At 39.3% G+C, this 16,593-nt stretch overlaps 1 protein-coding gene across 1 annotated transcript in view; it reads right to left on the bottom strand.

Annotated features, from left to right (window-relative positions):
* The window catches only part of LOC138323327 (uncharacterized), a 60,927-nt gene extending 44,334 nt beyond the window's left edge, over positions 1 to 16,593 (bottom strand). The window contains exon 1 of the mRNA XM_069267863.1: positions 15,911 to 16,593. The gene's annotated coding sequence lies outside the window, so the exon portion shown is untranslated. The remainder of the gene's footprint in view (positions 1 to 15,910) is intronic.

Below are 16,593 nucleotides of genomic sequence, written 5' to 3' on the forward strand. Positions count from 1 at the left end.
ACCTATTGTCTTACAAAAGAAACAAGTAAAACAATCACCACGAGTTAGCAGGAAAACAGAAAGCACAAGCACGAGGTATCTACCCCAATAAATCAACAACTCGGAGAACATCATTCCAATTTTTTTTAACCCATTGGGACAGTCATATACGACTAACATCCATCATTTTCAGCAGACCAGCTCAACAAGGCAATTCAGCTGACAAATGGGAAATAGTACACGACACCCCAAGTACATAAAGTGCTAGAGGGTTCTGCTCCAAGTTATTCACAGAGCGTTTAATCCCAGTGCCGTATATACTTCTCCCGAAGGCTGCCATGAACGGCATCTTAAAAAACATGAAAAAGATACATTTGCAGTCTAAACTCAATGGTTTGTAGGGTCATAGACGATCGAGCAAAGTGCTTCCTGACTGCAATTATATTGATTTAGAATCAAGCTACATAATGTTCCGTAAGTGCATTATTGCTTTCTATTTCAAACCAGAAGAACACGGAATATCTGAGAAGTTTTGGTATGGACTCGTTCTTACCATAGAACTGAAGCAGACTTAATCCACCAGTTACATATATTCAAAGGAATTTATGTTCTAGATCTAGCGTTCAAATGAGCGTCTCCAAAATATATTTCAAGAAAACAGCTGATGTTCCCACAACGGTCGCCTGGGGAGATCCCAAACTACTTATACCCATTACATTGTACAAAGGGAGAAGAAAGACGAGTTATAATCAAAACTGTAGATAGAGGCGTCCAAGGGCAAACCTACAACGGCGGCGAAAGTTCTTTTTACAAACTACAGAATACATAAGGTCAATGTCAAAGACTCAGCATACAACAGGATCCAAAGCAGTACTGAAGGGTTCAATCAGCATGGCGTGTGTGATGATATGGTTAGAGGGAACGAATGTGAAACTCAATTATATCAAACGGAATGATAAAACTTAAACCGCATGAGAAATTGCAAAAGACAAACATTAAAATTAAATTGTTAGTGTATAAAGTCTATAAAGTTACATTGAATACGTTTTATGATTATTAGAGCATAATTCAGAATAGTGTCATTATAGTATGAGTGATTAGAAGGATAAAAATATCTTCAAAGAAAATAATCCACAAGTCATATCTACCATCTTCTATCGCAAACGACTATACTAATGATGCATACGACATGTGGGGAAATCATATCGATTAAACAATGTTTACATTATATACAATATTTAGATTTGTGCGCAACTTCTATACTGAATATGAGGGGAAAAGATCCAGGTGTTCCGGGAGAGCTTCCTTCTTCATTGACGACTGACACAAAGGTGTATACAGTACCATGGACGATTGAATATGGCTTTTTCATTAATGTATACCAACGCGTCTCTCAAGCGGATAGTTCCCAGATCTAGCCAAGGGAAGCACTATGGATTTTGTATTGTGCACAATGGTATATTTTGTGCGATGTTCGCAATAACGTTGATATTAAGTATTTTATTTATGGACGGATGGCCAGGATATTGCCATTCCATTATATCCCTTTAAGTATTGATCTTATAATTTACTTTCTTAACTGAACTTTCAAAATTCCAATTTACACTCAGAATGTTTCAAAATAAGTAATTCACTTAATACATGAATTACCAACTAGAGGGAATCGAAAGCACGGCTTCTATATTTGGTAATATTTTGTCATAATTTCGCTATAGAAAATCACCTGATTTGTCCATTAAGTTGTCGTACGTCCCAGCAGATCGTGAGATGAAATAAGATAAGTGTCGTACCAATTAGTAAATGACAATTAGCAATTAGACATACATTTTTTAAAAGTCAATGTTTTCAGGATGCTTCTTCTGAACAACTAATGTGCACATACGAGATTCTCTATCTTATTTTGATTTAATTCTGAATTGCCTAGTTTGGGTTAGCAATTACCTCCCAATTTTTATTTCGTCACTTTTAGTTCTCATTTTGAACCATATTGGACGAGAGCTTAACATCCATGATTAATTAATTAACACTCATATTAGTATGCTGCTATGCAAACAACGAACAAATATGTTCTGTCACGTATCGAAGGGGTGAAAAGGATCAGTCAGTGCGAGCGACATGACATTCATAAATATTTGTTATCGAGTGTTGCGTTTGGCTTACGATATTGATTATAATTTCAGCACTTTCACATTTGTAGGCAGTGTTTTATATGTTGTTTCTATGATACAAAAATAACAAAAACATGTCGGAATGTTAAGTTGTTTTTATGACAACCGTGATGTCCCCGGATGTAGACAGTAAAGTTGTCCCTAAGACGACCATAATGTCCCCGGATGTAGATGACAGCTAAAGTTGTTCTTAAAACGACTATGATGTCCCCGGATGTAGACGACAGCTAAGTTGTTCCTATGACGACCAAGATGTTCCCGGATGTAGATGACAGCTAAAGTTGTTCCTATGACGACTATAATGTCCCCGGATGTACATGACAGACCATGATGTCCAGGATGTAGACGGCAGCTTAAGTTGTTCCTGCGACGACCATGGTATCTCCGGATGTAGACGACAGCTTAAGTTGTTCCCATGACAACCATGATGTCCCCGATTTATATTATCCCCGGATGTAAACGACAGCTAAAGTTGTTCCTATGACGACTATGATGTCCCCGGATGTAGACGATAGCTAAAGTTGTTCCTTTGACGACTACTATGTTCCCGGATGTAGACGATAGCTAAAGTTGTTCCTATGACGACTATGATGACGTCCCCTTAATCAACCAAACGCCACCACAACAGGCAAAACATGTTGTGCGCTGAACATGTCCCATGTAAGTCGTAAAATGGAGATTTATCTGTTGAAAACGTCAAGAAAATTCAATAAACGCTGTTCCCGGGGGGCAAAATATTCAATTTATCTTTCCGAATCGGGTTGCTGTGGGGATTTGTCTTGTGGTTGCCTGTATCTTTTGCTCGGCCTCATGTAAATGCGTCAATCCTTAGTCCTTCGGGTGCTTTCCTTTCTCTGTGGTATTTGCGCTCGAAAATCTAGTTTCTAGTTTCTCATTTAAAATTCTTGTAACTAACGCGGCATCTGGTCTGACTTGTTTTTCAATTGTATTTTTCGAAATTCCAATAGTTTATATTGCATATATTCCTGTTTTTGTACTGCACATGAAATTCAATACATTATATTGTGTGTTTCAGTGATCGCATCATGGGACATCCGAATAGCAGATTAAAACTGACATAAAACGGGGTAGGTTATGAAGCATCTATTCCTAGCGCCCAGGAAAAATGGAGTGGGACGACTGGTTTATTCGCTGTTAGTATGTTAGGTGTCTCCTTCGGCATGCTTCAGTGAATTAGTACTATAGAAAGGGCAAGAACTTCACTATGACAAGGAGACCTAACACGAATATACTGCAGCCTCCTAAATTATACAGACGTATACACACTCTGTTAATATAACATTAATCTAATAACCTATAAGAAAGTTCAATCTTTTATTAAAATAAATATAAAATTATAAAATATATAATATATAAAAAATATTAAATATTAAGTAAATATGTCACAATACTCAAGTCCTTTTGACCAATTATGTTACTAAGTTATACAAACGAGGATAAAAATTTGATTGAACATCTGTAAGATCTATTTGAACATCGGTAAGATCCGTTTGAAGATCGGTAAAATCCGTTTGAATGCCTATATCGACAAAGATATTTACCATAATCTAATTCTGATTCACCGTGAATCGATTTTTTTTTGTAATTCTTTCACAACGAATGTCATAGACGGAAATCACGTTCAGCTAACACAACTTACGTCCGGAATGGGCTTGTTAATGGGAAGCATGTAACAAATCATACGCTACATAATTTCCAAATCGATCGATTTTAACGATACATTTTAAAGCAATTTAACACTTTCACCAGCAACATAAACTCATTTGGGGTAACAAACAACAGGCAAATGAGTTATTGACAAGAACATGGACGGAGGTCTCGCAACTGTGCATCAATGTATGCACAATAATCAAACGTGTAGAAGGACGCATCGTTACCACCGTAATAACAGGCAGTTCTCATATTGTTCGTCCATGAAACGATCAATTTATCCTTCAGCTACTGGTGATTGATTGGTAAATAGTAATGGGTCAAAGTTCAAAGGGCACGCTGTGAGGATCAGAATCTCATCAGGGCGGAGGACTCGGACAGTATAAGCCAGACTGTCATTACACAAGACTTGTGAGGAATACGACTGGGATATATCTCTGTTTCTCTTAAAGAAATTCAATAACTTGTCAACGAAGTAAGACTTTGTAGGAAGGAAGTTGTGTTGTTTTAATATTACAAACAACGTTTGCTGTTCACCGTTGATAAGATCGACGTAGATACGATTTCAGGTACACAACATTATGTGCCTTTCTTGTGATCACAGAATAGTGAGATGGAAATAAAAACATTTCGGGATTCAAGAAAAGATTTAAAAACCATCTGTAATTCTGCATAAACACAAAAAGTACAAAGAGATAAACATGTCCGCATAAAGATAATGCAATTGACCCATTTCTGTAAATTCCTGTCACCAATTTGTATAGACTAGGGGGTTAGGGGTGTAAGGGACGATTACGTTAGTAGAGTTGGTTGTAATGTATTTATATAACCATTCACATGTCTACCCTTACCATGATGAACATTTTCATGTTCATATTCACTCTAAAAATGCTATAAAGAAAAATATTGATTGTGACCTTGACCCAAACTACACAAATTTCCCAAACACAAATACCATTATGATTTCAACCTTGATCCAAACTACATAAATTTTACAATTACAATATTAATCGTGACCTTGACCCTAACTACACAAATTTTACAATCACAAACACCGTTATTGATTTGACCTTGACCTAATCTACATGATTTTTACAATCATAAATATTGCTTTTGACCTTGACTTAAATTACATAAAGTTTACAATCACAAATACACAGGTATTGATTTCGACCTTGACCCATACTACATACATTTTACATTGACAAATATTGATTGCATCCTTGACCAAATTTGCAACACGGGTAATCTCACGACTAATTCCGTTTCCAATGACAACAAATCCATGTGAAATCCCAATCGCCCACTGTCAGATTTACTGATTTGTTTGTGAGTTTCTCGATCGATCGGACCCGTTACATAAGCATTGCCAAGGAATCCCAGAAATTAATTTAGTTGTCATTGAAACATATTTATAACAATAAAGCGTGTTCTTGCCGCTTGAAAGATCTATTCAGATTCGGATTCCAAGCGTACTACGTAATAGCACAGTTATACGCCCGACCGACTCCGGGATCCAGATAGAAAATGTTGCAAAGCAAACAGAACAAACCAGATCCTGTACGATATTCATGGCGGACTTGACCAGTAAGCTCATTAAACAGACTGTCTGATCGTAGAAGTCCAGACGTGAGACCAGAAAGCCAAACAATGTATTACGGGAGTCAAGAACACGGGACAAACAAGTCTGTGGTTTAGGATACAGCCATCGCAAAAACCTTTACTGGACACTATATTGATACTAAGACTGGCATCATCCATGTATTTATTAAGCTGCTTTTATTCCAGTAACAGTATAATTTTACATCAAAGTACTAATATTTGAATGTCAATATCTGAAACACGTGTGCTTAAAACATAAGCGAAATAGAGTAATAAAAAACTCATTCTGCGGAATACTGATATGATGATTAAAAATATCACCCAAATATCCATACATCCTTAAAGTTTCTCGTTTTAAATAAAAATCGTCATTTTTCTATCCACTTATATAACAGGTATACGACTCGCCAACAATTTCATTCAAGAACGATATCAGATGACGAAGTATGAAGCATGCACGGCGGTAGTAACGTAAATGATTCCATTTAAGATTATAGATACTTCAGGCGAGGTATAGTTAGAAACAGAATCTTTACAGTAAAGCTTCCGTATTGTTGATAAGTGCCAGTGTTAGATAGTATACTCTGGCTTTCTACATACATAGATCAATTAGGATATTTTGAAAGACGTCAAGTGATCTCCAAGATAAATTCGTATTAGGTTAGCAGAAGAATTTCCTATCATGTTTATATGATTGAGTTATCGTTTTCCTGGTATCATCAGCAACATAATAGTGGTCAAATAACGCTTCGCGCAGCCGACAGTGAATATTAACGCTGATTGCCCGTACTTATTGTATTCTGTATTATCATATTACATAGCTACTTCCGCTGCAGTTAGGTATCTATTGTGATGTCATAATTTTGTGAGCGAAACTCACGTCATTTTCTCTGAAAAGAATGACGTTACGCGCCCAAAACATGACATCATAATCGGTATCAACCCACATGGGCAGATAAGTCTACAATGTGCAAATACAAAATGAAGAGTATCAATGGCAACGTCACCGACACTATTGTATACCGGATAGTTAAGGTAACGTCACCGACACTATTGTATACAGAGTAGTTATGGTAACGTCACCGACACTATTGTATACAGAGTAGTTATGGTAACGTCACCGACACTATTGTATACAGAGTAGTTATGGTAACATTGTATACAGAGTAGTTATGGTAACGTCACCGACACTATTGTATACAGGGTAGTTATGGTAACGTCACCGACACTATTGTATACAGGGTAGTTATGGTAACGTCACCGACACTATTGTATACAGGGTAGTTATGGTAACGTCACCGACACTATTGTATACAGAGTAGTTATGGTAACGTCACCGACACTATTGTATACAGAGTAGTTATGGTAACGTCACCGACACTATTGTATACAGAGTAGTTATGGTAACGTCACCGACACTATTGTATACAGGGTAGTTATGGTAACGTCACCGACACTATTGTATACAGGGTAGTTATGGTAACGTCACCGACACTATTGTATACAGAGTAGTTATGGTAACGTCACCGACACTATTGTATACAGGGTAGTTATGGTAACGTCACCGACACTATTGTATACAGGGTAGTTATGGTAACGTCACCGACACTATTGTATACAGGGTAGTTTTGGTAACGTCACCGACACTATTGTATACAGGGTAGTTATGGTAACGTCACCGACACTATTGTATACAGGGTAGTTATGGTAACGTCACCGACACTATTGTATACAGGGTAGTTATGGTAACGTCACCGACACTATTGTATACAGGGTAGTTATGGTAACGTCACCGACACTATTGTATACAGGGTAGTTATGGTAACGTCACCGACACTATTGTATACAGGGTAGTTATGGTAACGTCACCGACACTATTGTATACAGGATAGTTATGGTAACGTCACCGACACTATTGTATACAGGGTAGTTATGGTAACGTCACCGACACTATTGTATACAGGGTAGTTATGGTAACGTCACCGACACTATTGTATACAGGGTAGTTATGGTAACGTCACCGACACTATTGTATACAGGGTAGTTATGGTAACGTCACCGACACTATTGTATACAGAGTAGTTATGGTAACGTCACCGACACTATTGTATACAGAGTAGTTATGGTAACGTCACCGACACTATTGTATACAGGGTAGTTTTGGTAACGTCACCGACACTATTGTATACAGGGTAGTTATGGTAACGTCACCGACACTATTGTATACAGGGTAGTTATGGTAACGTCACCGACACTATTGTATACAGAGTAGTTATGGTAACGTCACCGACACTATATTGTATACAGAGGTAGTTATGGTAACGTCACCGACACTATTGTATACAGGGTAGTTATGGTAACGTCACCGACACTATTGTATACAGGGTAGTTATGGTAACGTCACCGACACTATTGTATACAGGGTAGTTATGGTAACGTCACCGACACTATTGTATACAGGGTAGTTATGGTAACGTCACCGACACTATTGTATACAGGGTAGTTATGGTAACGTCACCGACACTATTGTATACAGGGTAGTTATGGTAACGTCACCGACACTATTGTATACAGGGTAGTTATGGTAACGTCACCGACACTATTGTATACAGGGTAGTTATGGTAACGTCACCGACACTATTGTATACAGGGTAGTTATGGTAACGTCACCGACACTATTGTATACAGGGTAGTTATGGTAACGTCACCGACACTATTGTATACAGAGTAGTTATGGTAACGTCACCGACACTATTGTATACAGGGTAGTTATGGTAACGTCACCGACACTATTGTATACAGGGTAGTTATGGTAACGTCACCGACACTATTGTATACAGGGTAGTTATGGTAACGTCACCGACACTATTGTATACAGGGTAGTTATGGTAACGTCACCGACACTATTGTATACAGGTAGTTATGGTAACGTCACCGACACTATTGTATACAGGGTAGTTATGGTAACGTCACCGACACTATTGTATACAGGGTAGTTATGGTAACGTCACCGACACTATATTGTATTTGTTATAGTAGTTATGGTAACGTCACCGACACTATTGTATACAGGGTAGTTATGGTAACGTCACCGACACTATTGTATACAGGGTAGTTATGGTAACGTCACCGACACTATTGTATACAGGGTAGTTATGGTAACGTCACCGACACTATTGTATACAGGGTAGTTATGGTAACGTCACCGACACTATTGTATACAGGGTAGTTATGGTAACGTCACCGACACTATTGTATACAGGGTAGTTATGGTAACGTCACCGACACTATTGTATACAGGGTAGTTATGGTAACGTCACCGACACTATTGTATACAGGGTAGTTATGGTAACGTCACCGACACTATTGTATACAGGGTAGTTATGGTAACGTCACCGACACTATTGTATACAGGGTAGTTATGGTAACGTCACCGACACTATTGTATACAGGGTAGTTATGGTAACGTCACCGACACTATTGTATACAGGGTAGTTATGGTAACGTCACCGACACTATTGTATACAGGGTAGTTATGGTAACGTCACCGACACTATTGTATACCGGGTAGTTATGGTAACGTCACCGACACTATTGTATACAGGGTAGTTATGGTAACGTCACCGACACTATTGTATACAGGGTAGTTATGGTAACGTCACCGACACTATTGTATACAGGGTAGTTATGGTAACGTCACCGACACTATTGTATACAGGGTAGTTATGGTAACGTCACCGACACTATTGTATACAGGGTAGTTATGGTAACGTCACCGACACTATTGTATACAGGGTAGTTATGGTAACGTCACCGACACTATTGTATACAGGGTAGTTATGGTAACGTCACCGACACTATTGTATACAGGGTAGTTATGGTAACGTCACCGACACTATTGTATACAGGGTAGTTATGGTAACGTCACCGACACTATTGTATACAGGGTAGTTATGGTAACGTCACCGACACTATTGTATACAGGGTAGTTATGGTAACGTCACCGACACTATTGTATACAGGGTAGTTATGGTAACGTCACCGACACTATTGTATACAGGGTAGTTAGGTAGAGGTAACGTATTATGGTAACGACACTATTGTATACAGGGTAGTTATGGTAACGTCACACGACACTATTGTATACAGGGTAGTTATGGTAACGTCACCGACACTATAATATACAGGGTAGTTATGGTAACGTCACCGACACTATTGTATACAGGGTAGTTATGGTAACGTCACCGACACTATTGTATACAGGGTAGTTATGGTAACGTCACCGACACTATTGTATACAGAGTAGTTATGGTAACGTCACCGACACTATTGTATACAGGGTAGTTATGGTAACGTCACCGACACTATTGTATACAGGGTAGTTATGGTAACGTCACCGACACTATTGTATACCGGGTAGTTATGGTAACGTCACCGACACTATTGTATACAGGGTAGTTATGGTAACGTCACCGACACTATTGTATACAGGGTAGTTATGGTAACGTCACCGACACTATTGTATACCGGGTAGTTATGGTAACGTCACCGACACTATTGTATACAGGGTAGTTATGGTAACGTCACCGACACTATTGTATACAGGGTAGTTATGGTAACGTCACCGACACTATTGTATACAGGGTAGTTATGGTAACGTCACCGACACTATTGTATACAGGGTAGTTATGGTAACGTCACCGACACTATTGTATACAGGGTAGTTATGGTAACGTCACCGACACTATTGTATACAGGTAGTTATGGTAACGTCACCGACACTATTGTATACAGGGTAGTTATGGTAACGTCACCGACACTATTGTATACAGGGTAGTTATGGTAACGTCACCGACACTATTGTATACAGGTAGTTATGGTAACGTCACCGACACTATTGTATACAGGGTAGTTATGGTAACGTCACCGACACTATTGTATACAGGGTAGTTATGGTAACGTCACCGACACTATTGTATACAGGGTAGTTATGGTAACGTCACCGACACTATTGTATACAGGGTAGTTATGGTAACGTCACCGACACTATTTTATACAGGGTAGTTATGGTAACGTCACCGACACTATTGTATACAGGGTAGTTATGGTAACGTCACCGACACTATTGTATACAGGGTAGTTATGGTAACGTCACCGACACTATTGTATACAGGGTAGTTATGGTAACGTCACCGACACTATTGTATACAGGGTAGTTATGGTAACGTCACCGACACTATTGTATACAGAGTAAGTTATGGTAACGTCACCGACACTATTTGTATACCGGGTAGTTATGGTAACGTCACCGACACTATTGTATACAGGGTAGTTATGGTAACGTCACCGACACTATTGTATACAGAGTAGTTATGGTAACGTCACCGACTATTGTATACCGGGTAGTTATGGTAACGTCACCGACACTATTGTATACAGGGTAGTTATGGTAACGTCACCGACACTATTGTATACAGGGTAGTTATGGTAACGTCACCGACACTATTGTATACAGGGTAGTTATGGTAACGTCACCGACTATTGTATACCGGGTAGTTATGGTAACGTCACCGACACTATTGTATACAGAGTAGTTATGGTAACGTCACCGACACTATTGTATACCGGGTAGTTATGGTAACGTCACCGACACTATTGTATACAGGGTAGTTATGGTAACGTCACCGACACTATTGTATACAGGGTAGTTATGGTAACGTCACCGACACTATTGTATACAGAGTAGTTATGGTAACGTCACCGACACTATTGTATACAGGGTAGTTATGGTAACGTCACCGACACTATTGTATACAGGGTAGTTATGGTAACGTCACCGACACTATTGTATACAGGGTAGTTATGGTAACGTCACCGACACTATTGTATACAGGGTAGTTATGGTAACGTCACCGACACTATTGTATACAGGGTAGTTATGGTAACGTCACCGACACTATTGTATACAGAGTAGTTATGGTAACGTCACCGACACTATTGTATACAGGGTAGTTATGGTAACGTCACCGACACTATTGTATACAGAGTAGTTATGGTAACGTCACCGACACTATTGTATACAGGGTAGTTATGGTAACGTCACCGACACTATTGTATACAGGGTAGTTATGGTAACGTCACCGACACTATTGTATACAGGGTAGTTATGGTAACGTCACCGACACTATTGTATACAGGGTAGTTATGGTAACGTCACCGACACTATTGTATACAGGGTAGTTATGGTAACGTCACCGACACTATTGTATACAGAGTAGTTATGGTAACGTCACCGACACTATTGTATACAGGTAGTTATGGTAACGTCACCGACACTATTGTATATTGTAGTACATATTGTAACGGTAGTTATGGTAACGTCACCGACACTATTGTATACAGAGTAGTTATGGTAACGTCACCGACACTATTGTATACAGGGTAGTTATGGTAACGTCACCGACACTATTGTATACAGAGTAGTTATGGTAACGTCACCGACACTATTGTATACAGGGTAGTTATGGTAACGTCACCGACACTATTGTATACAGGGTAGTTATGGTAACGTCACCGACACTATTGTATACAGGGTAGTTATGGTAACGTCACCAACACTATTGTATACAGGGTAGTTATGGTAACGTCACCGACACTATTGTATACAGGGTAGTTATGGTAACGTCACCGACACTATTGTATACAGGGTAGTTATGGTAACGTCACCGACACTATTGTATACAGAGTAGTTATGGTAACGTCACCGACGACACTATTGTATACAGGGTAGTTATGGTAACGTCACCGACACTATTGTATACAGGGTAGTTATGGTAACGTCACCGACACTATTGTATACAGGGTAGTTATGGTAACGTCACCGACACTATTGTATACAGGGTAGTTATGGTAACGTCACCGACACTATTGTATACAGGGTAGTTATGGTAACGTCACCGACACTATTGTATACAGGGTAGTTATGGTAACGTCACCGACACTATTGTATACAGGGTAGTTATGGTAACGTCACCGACACTATTGTATACAGGGTAGTTATGGTAACGTCACCGACACTATTGTATACAGAGTAGTTATGGTAACGTCACCGACACTATTGTATACAGAGTAGTTATGGTAACGTCACCGACACTATTGTATACAGAGTAGTTATGGTAACGTCACCGACACTATTGTATACAGGGTAGTTATGGTAACGTCACCGACACTATTGTATACAGGGTAGTTATGGTAACGTCACCGACACTATTGTATACAGGGTAGTTATGGTAACGTCACCGACACTATTGTATACAGAGTAGTAGTTATGGTAACGTCACCGACACTATTGTATACAGGATAGTTATGGTAACGTCACCGACACTATTGTATACAGGGTAGTTATGGTAACGTCACCGACACTATTGTATACAGGGTAGTTATGGTAACGTCACCGACACTATTGTATACAGGGTAGTTATGGTAACGTCACCGACACTATTGTATTTATATACAGGGTAGTTATGGTAACGTCACCGACACTATTGTATACAGGGTAGTTATGGTAACGTCACCGACACTATTGTATACAGGGTAGTTATGGTAACGTCACCGACACTATTGTATACAGGGTAGTTATGGTAACGTCACCGACACTATTGTATACAGGGTAGTTATGGTAACGTCACCGACACTATTGTATACAGGGTAGTTATGGTAACGTCACCGACACTATTGTATACAGGGTAGTTATGGTAACGTCACCGACACTATTGTATACAGAGTAGTTATGGTAACGTCACCGACTATTGTATACCGGGTAGTTATGGTAACGTCACCGACTATTGTATACAGGGTAGTTATGGTAACGTCACCGACTATTGACCACTATTGTATACAGGGTAGTTATGGTAACGTCACCGACACTATTGTATACAGGGTAGTTATGGTAACGTCACCGACACTATTGTATACAGAGTAGTTATGGTAACGTCACCGACACTTTTGTATAAAGGGTAGTTATGGTAACGTCGCCGACACTATTGTATACCGGGTAGTTATGGTAACGTCACCGACACTATTGTATACAGGGTAGTTATGGTAACGTCACCGACACTATTGTATACAGGGTAGTTATGGTAACGTCACCGACACTATTGTATACAGGGTAGTTATGGTAACGTCACCGACACTATTGTATACAGGGTAGTTATGGTAACGTCACCGACACTATTGTATACAGGGTAGTTATGGTAACGTCACCGACACTATTGTATACAGGGTAGTTATGGTAACGTCACCGACACTATTGTATACAGGGTAGTTATGGTAACGTCACCGACACTATTGTATACAGAGTAGTTATGGTAACGTCACGACACTATTGTATACAGGGTAGTTATGGTAACGTCACCGACACTATTGTATACAGGGTAGTTATGGTAACGTCACCGACACTATTGTATACAGGGTAGTTATGGTAACGTCACCGACACTATTGTATACAGGGTAGTTATGGTAACGTCACCGACACTATTGTTACAGGTAGTTATGTATACACTATTGTATACAGGGTAGTTATGGTAACGTCACCGACACTATTGTATACAGGGTAGTTATGGTAACGTCACCGACACTATTGTATACAGGGTAGTTATGGTAACGTCACCGACACTATTGTATACAGGGTAGTTATGGTAACGTCACCGACACTATTGTATACAGGGTAGTTATGGTAACGTCACCGACACTATTGTATACAGGGTAGTTATGGTAACGTCACCGACACTATTGTATACAGGGTAGTTATGGTAACGTCACCGACACTATTGTATACAGGGTAGTTATGGTAACGTCACCGACACTATTGTATACAGGGTAGTTATGGTAACGTCACCGACACTATTGTATACAGGGTAGTTATGGTAACGTCACCGACACTATTGTATACAGGGTAGTTATGGTAACGTCACCGACACTATTGTATACAGGGTAGTTATGGTAACGTCACCGACACTATTGTATACAGAGTAGTTATGGTAACGTCACCGACACTATTGTATACAGAGTAGTTATGGTAACGTCACCGACACTATTGTATACAGAGTAGTTATGGTAACGTCACCGACACTATTGTATACAGAGTAGTTATGGTAACGTCACCGACACTATTGTATACAGAGTAGTTATGGTAACGTCACCGACACTATTGTATACAGGGTAGTTATGGTAACGTCACCGACACTATTGTATACAGAGTAGTTATGGTAACGTCACCGACACTATTGTATACAGGGTAGTTATGGTAACGTCACCGACTATTGTATACCGGGTAGTTATGGTAACGTCACCGACACTATTGTATACAGGGTAGTTATGGTAACGTCACCGACACTATTGTATACAGGGTAGTTATGGTAACGTCACCGACACTATTGTATACAGAGTAGTTATGGTAACGTCACCGACACTATTGTATACAGAGTAGTTATGGTAACGTCACCGACACTATTGTATACAGGGTAGTTATGGTAACGTCACCGACACTATTGTATACAGAGTAGTTATGGTAACGTCACCGACACTATTGTATACAGGGTAGTTATGGTAACGTCACCGACACTATTGTATACAGAGTAGTTATGGTAACGTCACCGACACTATTGTATACAGAGTAGTTATGGTAACGTCACCGACACTATTGTATACAGGGTAGTTATGGTAACGTCACCGACACTATTGTATATACAGGGTAGTTATGGTAACGTCACCGACACTTTGTATATATACAGGGTAGTCATGGTAACGTCCCGACACTTTTATATACAGAGTTGTTATGGTAACGTGACTGACAATATTGAATACATGGTAGTTATGGTGACGTCCCGACACTATTGTATACAGGGTAGTTATGGTAACGTCACCGACACTATTGTATACAGGGTAGTTATGGTAACGGCACCTTGGGAAAATGTTGTATGTTTATACAAGCAATTTATAAATTTCGAATATAGGCACAAATATAGAATGAAAATAAATGTTTGATCTTAGGTTTGCATACTAAAACTGTACTCGTATCATTGGTCATCTAACAATGGACCTTCCATAAAATATCGATACATTCTGGTATTTGTTTGATACCAACAAATATTTTCGTAGTTTGTTCCAAAATCCATGTGGTTACCGCGCCGTTTATATAACAGATTATTTCAATGATTAGTGTGTTAATCGAACAGTCACCAGTAGTATATACATAAATGAAGCTAGAACCATTCAAAACTAGTCAAGACACATCGTTATCGTCCGAAATGTTTCGTTCGATCGTATTTAATCTGTGAATCGATCAGTATAGTGGCAATAAAGAGGGGTCTCGAGAACTGAATACATTACACAAGTAGACATGGTCGTTGGGTCGACCATAACATGCTATAGGGAAGTCAAACAAGCGATTAAAGTTAATTTTCACGACAAACATTAAATTAGAGCCTTACCTTAGGTCTGCATGGCACTAGAATCGCTGGTCAGGAATCTTTAACGTGACACGCGGCTCAGTTGGTATCCACACTACACATGTCCAGTTGGTTTCTAGGAAAATAGTGGTCAGTCGGCATATATTGTCTGGTCAATCTTTTGTCATCATAAATCCACATTCACATCGATTGTACACACAGTCGATATTAAACGCTACACATTAATATGAAATATGTAGCATAACGTACATTGTTAGAGTCCAATTGACAACTCTCTCTGTCAGCGATGTTTGTATTCGCTGTATAATGTCAACAGTTATATATCCTGCTTCAGAGAAATATTCAAAGTATTGATATTTGAAGAAAAAAAATACAACGAGAAAACCTATCGACCTTATTTAGATATTAATCCTTGTGATGTTACAAGTTGAAGAAGGCCGATGGCGTACTCCCGACTGTGTTCAGCGTTCGGTGGTGCTTGTCTCCCTAGGCCTGGAACTAGTGCGGCGGATTGTCAAACAGCTCCGCGGCGTGCTGATTTGCCGATTCTAATGGTGATGTATGCAACATTCTGGAATTTCACACTCAGACTCACAAAGCAATGTCATTCTTGCAAGTTATGGAAGCGTTCGTAATTTTATGATTAATTAACAATTACTAGCAATGAATGCAATTGCCGACGTGCAAATATCGTCATCTGCTGC

This window comes from Argopecten irradians, chromosome 5 (genome assembly GCF_041381155.1).
Source record: "Argopecten irradians isolate NY chromosome 5, Ai_NY, whole genome shotgun sequence".
Lineage (NCBI taxonomy): Eukaryota > Metazoa > Mollusca > Bivalvia > Pectinida > Pectinidae > Argopecten > Argopecten irradians.